Here is a 10,156-nt window from a genome sequence, read left to right on the forward strand (position 1 = left end):
GGCCAGATACTCCTTGCACTATTAACTCATCAGATCACAAAGGATATTGTGAGAACCGAATTTAATTATTCAGTATTTGGCAAGAATTAGAAATAATTATTTTAAAGTGCTAAATTAAAATAATTAAGCCAAAAATTATACTTGTGTGTTAAAAATATGTATTAGAAAATATCGTCATTATAGACGATATTAAAATATATATCGGAGTTTTATAGCACAAGGGAGTTGTAAATATTTGGACCGGGTCACATTCCTGCATTTGGGCTAATCTTTGGATTCATGTATATATATGTGTGTGTTAATTAGAAGCCCATTTTTCCCCAAGCCCAAATTATTTCCTCCTCCATCTTCTCGTTTCTTCTCGCCTCTTCTCTTGCATCCTATTTTTTCTCCATTGTGATCAGCTTCTCGTCGCCTCTTGCTGCTAGGAAGCGGGTCTCCATAGCTCACCCAAGATAGCCCAAGAAGTCCCTCAGCTCTCCTTGCAATAATCAAGATCAAGGTGCTTGTTTCTTGTTACCATGTTTCTTCCACGTTGCTGTGTTTCCTTTCCAGCTTCTTGAATTCCATTTTTCTTGGTTCTTTAGAGTGTGAAGAGGTCGATTCTAACTTCATTTCAGTTAAAAGAAAGCTTTTGAAGGTAATCTCTAAGCCTAGGTTATCAATTTTGTTCATGGAAGTAAATGTTGGTTTCAGTTTCGAGTTGCAGGTTGTTGCTTCTGATTTTCAGGTTTCTGTGTGTATTGCACTAAGAATCTTGACTTGTGGTTCATATAGAACTTATATATCTATGCGTTAGCTTTCTATAGCCGCTGACAAAATGGAATTCTAATTAGAAACGAATTTGATATGATTTTTCAACCAAAATGTGTCAAAATAGAATTCTGTGGTGGAGCTGTGCAGATTAGCTACTGTAATTCGAGTTTATGACATTTATGCGCTTAGATTCTTGAGTTATGATTCAAATAAGAGTTGTAGAGCTATGTGTTGTCTTTGTATTGATATAAGAGTCATTAAATTCCATTAAGAATTGAGGTAGTTATACTCATTTTGCCGAAACTGCTCAATTGCAGTCTTCTGTCCGCGAGGTACGCAGGTAGTAGAGTTTTCTTGATAATTCTGGGATTTATCTATTAAGATTCTGGAAATGATTTCTTTTAGGAAAAATTAGATATTTGAGTTTTTTTTATCTCCAACTGGCGGATATCGATTTGAGTCAATGATTAGTTAGATATGAATTTTATACTCATAAGTGTCTAACCTGAATCTGTCACAGCACTCATTTCCCATAGCTTCTGGTTTTGGGTGTTTTTCAGTTTCGAGATGATTGAATTACTTTCTGATGTCTTCTGATGAAATATGGGATTTTAAGTTAGGATTCCAGCCATGTATATTAAGCGTGTTTTGGCTGAGTTCTGACCTTAAAACCGAACTTAGGTACAAGTTGGAATTTGTAACTTGTTTTTAGCTAAGAGTTGAATATTTGTTTGACGGAAATAAATTATTTGCCACAGGTTTTAGTAGCCAGGAAGCACCGAGGAGTTCATAAGTTATTGTGATAATTTAGTTTGAGGGTTAAGTTACGGATTGATCGATTCTTTACAGCGTCTATGACGACATGTAATTAAATTGATGTGATTTTATGTGAATTATGTGTTTATGTGCTCTTTGTGCTGTTTGGGTGTATTTTAAGATTATTCCTCATTTTTAAAATAAATGTGAGTTTTTAAATATATTAGAATAATCTGTGGATTTATATGCATTGTTGAGCACGCATTCATATCGAGCCATGACTCCGTTGTTCCCTAGATTTCTGTTACTCTAGGATGAGTTATTTAGACATCAGAGCCGAGGGCGTTTAAGCATCACACCTCTGATGACTAGTGGAAGGGTTGAGCAGTTCTGCAGACTAACACCCCTAACGCAGATTTGCAGGGCCGAGGGCATATTTGACACGTCACACCCCTGGCACATGTGGCCACAGTTGTTGCTATCGTTTCTTTGGATCCAGATTGATACCCGAGATTATTGGTACCCTACATGCATTGCATTGCATTGATTTCATTACATGTCATTTATTTATGATGTAATTTATTTGATCTTCGTACTGAGGTTTGACCCCTGACCCTCGGGGCTGCTATGGTTTGTTTTGTGATTCAATAGCAGGTTATACAGGTGGTTCTGATGTAGCTGGCGGAGAGTCTGCCAGTGGAGCCCAGTGAGTCGGTTTGAGTTGGGAGTCCCCATATATTTATACTATATATATTGAGTCATTTGCCGAGGAGATGCCTCGTGCATTTGTATGGTTGTATTATTAAGTATTGGATCTTATTTGGTGTGATCGAGCCTGGCTGGCTCTGCTTGCGGTTGGCATTCTGGTTGTTTTATTGGACTCTATTTTCGTGTATAAATGTTTTGTTGTGTTGTTTTGAAATTTTTGGTATGTCCTATTTAAGGGAAGGTCATGCCGAAATTTCTGTAGGCCCAAAATGGAAAATTTTTACTCGTTTTCGCTGTTTACGCTAATAAATTCTAGTTGTTTGATAATTAAAAATTAATCAGGACCACTGGCTCTCACAGTTGGTATCGGAGCGTAACTGGGGTATGCTCGAATTAGAATCTATGACACTCGAGTTTAGACACAAATAAATTGATTGCGTATTTGATTTATTACTTGCTCTTTATTTGATTTGCATGTTATGATTATTTAACTTAGCAGAGATAGATCTGGTAATGAAGTAAGTTTGACGCTTCATTTATTTGTACCTAGTGGACTAAGTTTTAACTTTCCTTGAACCCTTCAGTGCTTACTATTATTTTTTTCTGCTTGTGGTATAATATTTGTGTCTTATAGAATGGCACCTGGTGGAAGAGGCAGAAAAGGAAAAGAAGTTATCCAAGAGTCCGAAGCTTAGAACATAGGAAATACTGAGGGTATTGGCAGAGATAGACGTGGCCGCCCTAGATGAAAGGCAAATCAAAATGTGAATATAGAGGTAGAGGTGGAGCAGGAACCACTAATTCGTCCAGAAAGGCATGTTGCAAGGAATGTGGAAGTAGATCGTGAAGTTCAGCAACTGACCCAAAGAATAAGAGAAATGGAGTTAGTGATTTCTAAATTCCAAGATATGCCTCCTCCAAAATTCTTTGAAAATGAAGGTGGTGAAAAAGCAACGGCATGGCTGAAGAGCATGAACTATTTATTTAATCTTGTGGAGTACACTCGAGAGCTGAGAGTCAAGTTAGCTGTTTACCAACTCAAAGATCGAGCACAGCTGTGGTGGGAAGCCACAGAGGAAGCAATCCAAGAATCTGGTCAGATAATTTCATGGGAGGTATTCCGTACTCATTTTATTCAAGAATACTCGTCCCCATCTTATTATTCTGCTAAGGAAGCCGAGTTCAATCAGTTGGTTCAGGGAAATATGTTAGCAGAAGAGTATGCCTCTCAATTTTCTGCTCTATAGCTTACGTACCTCATGTTTCTAATAGTGATCGTTCCAAGCTTTCGCGTTTCATGCAAGGACTGAATCGGACGATACATACGTTGGTTATGACTGGAGCACCAACTACTTATGCTGAAGCAATAGAGAAGGCAAAGAATATTGAGGCTAGTTCGCTTTGGGGAGGATCACAACAAGTTCCATCTTTTACTTCTCAAGGGTCTGAGAGTAGCATTCAGATGCCAGTGGGCATACTTCCTTATCATCCTCCACAGTCAAACCAGCCACCGAAGCAGCAGAAATTCAGAGCTAAAGGAAAGCAGTTTAAGAAGAAGTCTTACAACAGTTCATCTAGTTCAGGTAGTTCTCAGGGAGGAAGATCAAGTGGCTATGTTCGAGTTTCTTGTGGGAGATGTGGAGGTAGGCATACTACTACCTAGTGCACAGGAGTTCAGGGAGACTGCCATACATGTGGATTACCGGGGCATTATGCAAGAGTTTGTCCTAATGCGGGAAGACAACAATATCAGTCCTCATAGTTTCGCCAGTTTCCATGAGCCCCAGTGCCTAGACCACCTATTCCACAGCCTAGCTACCAACAGCCGAGAGGATCTTCTTAGCAGTATTTCCCAGGACCTCATCAGGCTAGGGTGCATGCTTTTACACAGGACCAGGCTCACGAGATGCCCAGAGGGGTCATTGCAGGTGTATGCTTTATTTTTTATCATCCTACACGTATATTAATAGACACGAGAGCATCTCATTCATTTCTGTCTGCTGCATTTATCAATGAGCGTGAGATTGCTACTACCTTGTTGTTGGATACGGTGTCTGTGTCTACCCATGCTGGTGTGTATTTGATGTCTCGTGAGATAGTTCTGAACTGTGTGATTAGATTTGATGATAACCTTATGATAACTAATCTAATCAAATTATCTATGTCTGATTTCGACTGTCTTTTGGGAATGGATACTTTGACGAATTATCGAGCCACCGTTGATTGTTTCCATGGATTTGTCAGATTTAGACCTTATTATGGCAATAAGTTGAACTTTTATGGTAATGATTCTCAGTCACACATTCCATTAGTGTCAGCGATGGAAATGTTTAAACTGCTATCGGCAGGGAATGAAGGATTCATGATTTATTCAGTTGATGTGACCCATGAAAAAATGTTGAAGGTTTCGGATATTCTCGTGGTAAAGGATTTTTCTGATGTATGTCCTGATGAAATTCCAAGCTTTCCGCCTCAAAGGGAAATAGATTTCAGTATTGAGTTAATGTCAGGGACGGATCCTATTTCTAGAGCACCGTATCGTTTGGCTCTAGCGGAGTTGAAAGAACTCAAGGAAAAATTACGAGACTTACTGGAGAAAGGTTATATTAGACAAAGTATGTCACCTTGGGGAGCTCCAGTATTGTTTGTTAAGAAGAAAGAAGGGACGATGAGGATGTGTATTGATTATCGGCAATTGAATAAAGCTACAGTGAAGAATAAATATCCTCTGCCGCGTATCGATGACTTGTTTGATTAGTTGCAGGGTACATCCGTGTATTCCAAGATCGATCTTCGTTCTGGATATCATGAGGTTAGAGTTAGAGAGGAAGATGTTCCTAAAACTGCATTTCAGATACGTTATGGGCATTATGAATTTTTAGTCATGCCTTTCGGATTGACTAATGCTCCAGCGGTTTTCATGGATTTGATGAATCGTGTTTTTCAAGAATTTTTAGACAAATTTGTGTATTTATCAATGAAATTTTGATTTATTCAAAAACAAAGAAGGAACATCGAGAACATTTAAGACTAGAACTCCAAACAGTCATATGCTAAATTTTTTAAGTGTGAATTTTGGTTGGACAAAGTAGTATTTCTGGGTCATGTTATATCAGCTCAAAGAGTTTCAGTTGATCCCAGTAAAGTTGAAGCTGTTATTAATTGGCCAACACCAGCCAATGTTTCTGAGATTCGCAGCTTTCTGGGGTTAGCAGGGTATTATAGGCGTTTTATTGAAAGATTTTTCGTTATTGCAAGGACTATGACTCAATTTACACAAAAAGATTGACGTTTTGTGTGGACTGCAGAATGTGAATCAAGTTTCCAGACTTTGAAGGAAAAGTTGACAACAGCTCCAGTGTTAGCTTTACCTTCAGGCTCAGGTGGATTTGTTGTGTGTACAGATGTTTTTCTGAATGGACTGGGATGTGTTTTAATGCAAAATGGGCGATAATTGCATATGAATCTCGACAGTTGAAGCCACACGAGACTCGATATCCAGTTCATGATTTAGAATTGGCTGCCATTGTGTTTGCGTTAAAAATATGGCGTCGTTATCTGTACGGTGAACAGTTTGTAATTTATTCTGATCACAACAGCCTTAATATCTTTTCACACAGTCTGACTTGAACATGAGACAACGTCGATGGATGGAGTTGCTTAAAGATTTTGATTGTGAGATTCAATATCAACCAGGACGAATGAATCTAGTTGCAGATGCACTTAGCAGGAAGGTTCAAAACGCTATATTGACCTCTCTGAGTATTTCTAAAGTCCACGAGCACTTGGGAACATCAGGATGGACTTATCAAACAACTGCAGATTACTTTATAGTTTCATCTATCAAAGTCGAGCCACAGATAATATCAAGCATTAAAGAAGCGCGGAGAACTGATCCGCACATTCATAGATTGAAAGAATTGGCTCAAACAGATCAGTGAGATAAATTTAGTGTTGCTTCAGATGGTAGTCTGCGCTTTAATGGGAGACTTGTGGTTCCTAATTTGATATATCTGAAAGAAGCTATACTATGTGAAGCTTATTGTAGTCGACATAGCAATCATCCAAGAAATCAAAAGATGTATGATACTTTGAGAGCTCATTATTGGTGGGAAGGTATGAAAAAGGAAATTTCTGATTCGTGGCTAAATGTTTAACTTGCCAACAGGTTAAAGCTGAACGAATGAGACCTGGCAGTATGTCGCATAGTCTTGAAGTACCACGGTGGAATTTGGAGCATATCGCTATGGATTTTGTGACACACCTACCTCGTTCTAATCGAGGTTGTGATGCAATTTGGGTGATTGTTGATAGATTGTCTAAATTAGCCCATTTTATTCCATATGACTGTACTTGTACTTACAAGAAAATAGAGAAATTGTACATTGATCATGTGGTGAGATTGCATGGTGTGACAATAACCATAGTATCAGATCGCGATACAAGGTTTACTTCGAAGTTTTGGAGTAGTTTGCAATTAGCTTTGGGTTCAAAGTTGGCTATGAGCACTGCTTATCATCCCCAAACAGATGGTCAGTCAGAACGAACCATCCAGACTCTAGAGGATATGTTACGAGTAGTTGTAATGGATTTCAGAGGTGGTTGGCAAGAATCATTGTCTCTGGTCGAATTCTCTTACAAAAAATTTTTCAGACAACGATCGGTATGGCACCATTTGAAGCTTTATATGGCAGAAAGTGCAGATCTCCGATTTGTTGGGAAGATGTAGGATAACGACAGATGTCTAAACCAGAGTTTATACAAGAAATGAAAGATAAAGTTGAATTGATTAGAAAAAGAATGAAAGCAGCCCAGGATCGTCAAGCAAGTTATGCTAATAAAAGGCGTCGGCCTTTAGAGTTCCAGGTTGGTGATTATGTTTTCTTAAAAGTATCACTGTTTCGTGGTACTATGAGATTTGGACGTAAAGGGAAGTTAGCTTCACGTTATATTTGTCCGTATGCAATTGTTGAGAGGATTGTCACTTTGGCTTATCGTTTGGACTTGCCGCATAGTTTGTCTGCGATACACGATGTGTTTCATGTGTCTATGCTGCAGAAGTACGAGCCAGATCCATCTCATGTTTTGAGTACCGAGGATGTGGAGTTATATAGTTCCCTAAGTTATGTTGAGCATCCGGTTCAAATTTTTGATCGCAAAGAGAAGCAACTCAGGAACAAGACGATTCCTTTGGTTTTGGTTCAGTGGAGTAGACATGGGATAGAAGAAGCTACATGGGAGTTAGAAACTAGAATGCGTCAAGAGTGGCCTCACTTGTTTGTAAATATGATGAATAACTCCATGTACTCAAATTTTCCTATGTATTATCAGTGATAAATGTTTTAACCACTTTGTGTATAAGTGTTGTGTATGTTAGATTTCGAGGACAAAATCTTTTATTAGGAGGGGAGATTGTGAGAACCCGAATTTAATTATTCATTATTTGGAAAGAATTAGAAATAATTATTTAAAAGTGCTAAATTAAAATAATTAAGCCAAATAATTATACTTGTGTGTTAAAAATATGGTTTGATAGCTGATATTATGGGTACCCTACATGCATTGCATTGCATTGATTTCATTACATGTCATTTATTTATGATGTAATTTATTTGATCTTCGTACTGAGGTTTGACCCCTGACCCTCGGGGCTGCTATGGTTTGTTTTGTGATTCAATAGCAGGTTATACAGGTGGTTCTGATGTAGCTGGCGGAGAGTCTGCCAGTGGAGCCCAGTGAGTCGGTTTGAGTTGGGAGTCCCCATATATTTATACTATATATATTGAGTCATTTGCCGAGGAGATGCCTCGTGCATTTGTATGGTTGTATTATTAAGTATTGGATCTTATTTGGTGTGATCGAGCCTGGCTGGCTCTTCTTGCGGTTGGCATTCTGGTTGTTTTATTGGACTCTATTTTCGTGTATAAATGTTTTGTTGTGTTGTTTTGAAATTTTTGGTATGTCCTATTTAAGGGAAGGTCATGCCGAAATTTCTGTAGGCCCAAAATGGAAAATTTTTACTCGTTTTCGCTGTTTACGCTAATAAATTCTAGTTGTTTGATAATTAAAAATTAATCAGGAGCACGTGCCCTCACAAATATCTTCACCCGTAGGCGAACGATGAATCCCCGACCACAATGCATTTTTTCATACGTATTTCGAAACTACATCCAATCTCGCCACCTGATGACCCTCGATGATGTCAATAAACGGATCAAAGTGCATGCTAGTACGTATAGCACCTACATTGTCCCGGGTCAAAGGACTAATGTTGTACAATCATAACTGCGAAGTGAGAACCACTTGGACAGTCTGAGGGAGGGTTGTTCAGTGCATCATCATATGATCACCCATCTGTGTGAATGGACATCTCCATGCCCTTGCCAATGAACCATGGCGTTTACATCAAAGATGCTAGTCTCGAGCTCGAGCGACCTTTATCCTTGTTTTAGGCGGCTGATTTGACTAGTAACCTGTTTAGAATATACGGAACACTTCCTAATGAGTTTCATGATCTTACGTTGCGACGCAGACCTCATGGTACCTATTGTATATTCAAGGACTTTATCTATGCAGCTTGCATGGGTATACAAATAAAGTATAATGCCATAATTGAATAAAATCGTAAAATAGTATTAAAATAAAGATTGTTTTACATTAGAGTCAATAAAGCCCGAGCCAAAAATTGGCTTGCCGGGCACCTACTCTAACAGGTTGAAGGGCCGAGAAGAAAGGGTGTGTCTAAGGGTTTGTTTTTGGTGATAGGGCTTGGGGGAGGGACCGATCCGGTTACGTACGAGCTATCCCTGGCCATGAACAAGACCCCCTGGTTTGTCGAGGTTATGGTTCTAAATGGCTGGACACGGCTGGAGCTGGTCTTGAAGCCAAGTGATTCGAGGAGCAAGTTTGGCCGTAGCTAGGTGTTTTGTGTGTCCTTCGGTTGTTCGAAGGTTTAAGCGTGTGAGGTGCAGCAAGTCTCGGTTATTTGGGATCAGTAGGGTCTGGTCTTGGTCCCTTATAGTTTGGTTCGAGGCTGGTTGGGGGGTTAGCAAGCAAGCTAGGGCCGAGATTGGGGGAGTAGTTCTTTTGTTCGTTTTCGAAATTTAGGTGCTCGAAATTCCAGAAACTTGCTGGCCTAGGATTAAAATGTCTAAGGGTCTGATTTTGAGGTGTTTATGACATTTTAGATGTTATTAGGGTTTGGTAAAAAGTTGGGATAATTTTTGTTAAGTTTCGAGTCGATTCGGGTAAAAACCGAGACTCCGGTCCAAGTTTTAAAACGAATCGGTTAAGTTTTTGAATTTGGCTCGAGTTTATGTCTAGGGATGCTTTTAAATATGTTTTGGGACATTTTTAAGAGTTTGGTAAGTTTCGGATAAAAATAATGAGTTTTGGATTTATCCGGGATTTAATCGCCGCACGAAACGTTACTTAAAGAATTAATTGAAACACCTAGATTTAAGCTTAATAAAATTAGGAAAAATTACATTTAAGCTCAAATAATTATTAGAAGTCTAAGTTTTTAATTTGGGAATTTTATGCTAAGGTTTAGTTTAATTTGGGATTAAAACGTATTTATATGTTATATTTAAAGATTCATTTAAAAGTAATCGATTTAAGCCAAATAAAAATATGAAAAAATTCATGTAGGCTTAAATAATTTTTTGGGACATGTTAGAGTCAATTGAATTAATAAAATGTAAAAAAACGTGAAATTTTACGTCTAGACGCAAAACGGTAATTTTTGGGTTTCCATGGGCAAAATGGTCATTTTGCACCCAAGATGAGATTTTGGTCCTGGCAGCGCCCTGAGCACAAATTTATGATATTTTAAATGTTCACGCATCATGATTCATGATTTTAAGATTTAAGAAATTATATGTTGCCTGCTTGAATTTAAAAAAAATTGCATTTGAGCATGATTTTTGTAAGTGGT

The 10,156-nt window shown here is 38.4% G+C and overlaps 1 long non-coding RNA gene across 1 annotated transcript; it reads left to right on the forward strand.

Moving 5' to 3' along the window:
• The first annotated feature begins 407 nt into the window (after positions 1-407).
• On the forward strand, positions 408-2,769 carry LOC140981853 (uncharacterized). The gene is made up of 3 exons (XR_012176147.1): positions 408-640; positions 1,515-2,031; positions 2,164-2,769. It is a non-coding gene; the product is annotated as an uncharacterized lncRNA (long non-coding RNA).
• Positions 2,770-10,156: the final 7,387 nt, after the last annotated feature.

The sequence above is a fragment of the Primulina huaijiensis genome, chromosome 7 (assembly GCF_012295235.1).
Source record: "Primulina huaijiensis isolate GDHJ02 chromosome 7, ASM1229523v2, whole genome shotgun sequence".
Classification (NCBI taxonomy): Eukaryota; Viridiplantae; Streptophyta; class Magnoliopsida; order Lamiales; family Gesneriaceae; genus Primulina; species Primulina huaijiensis.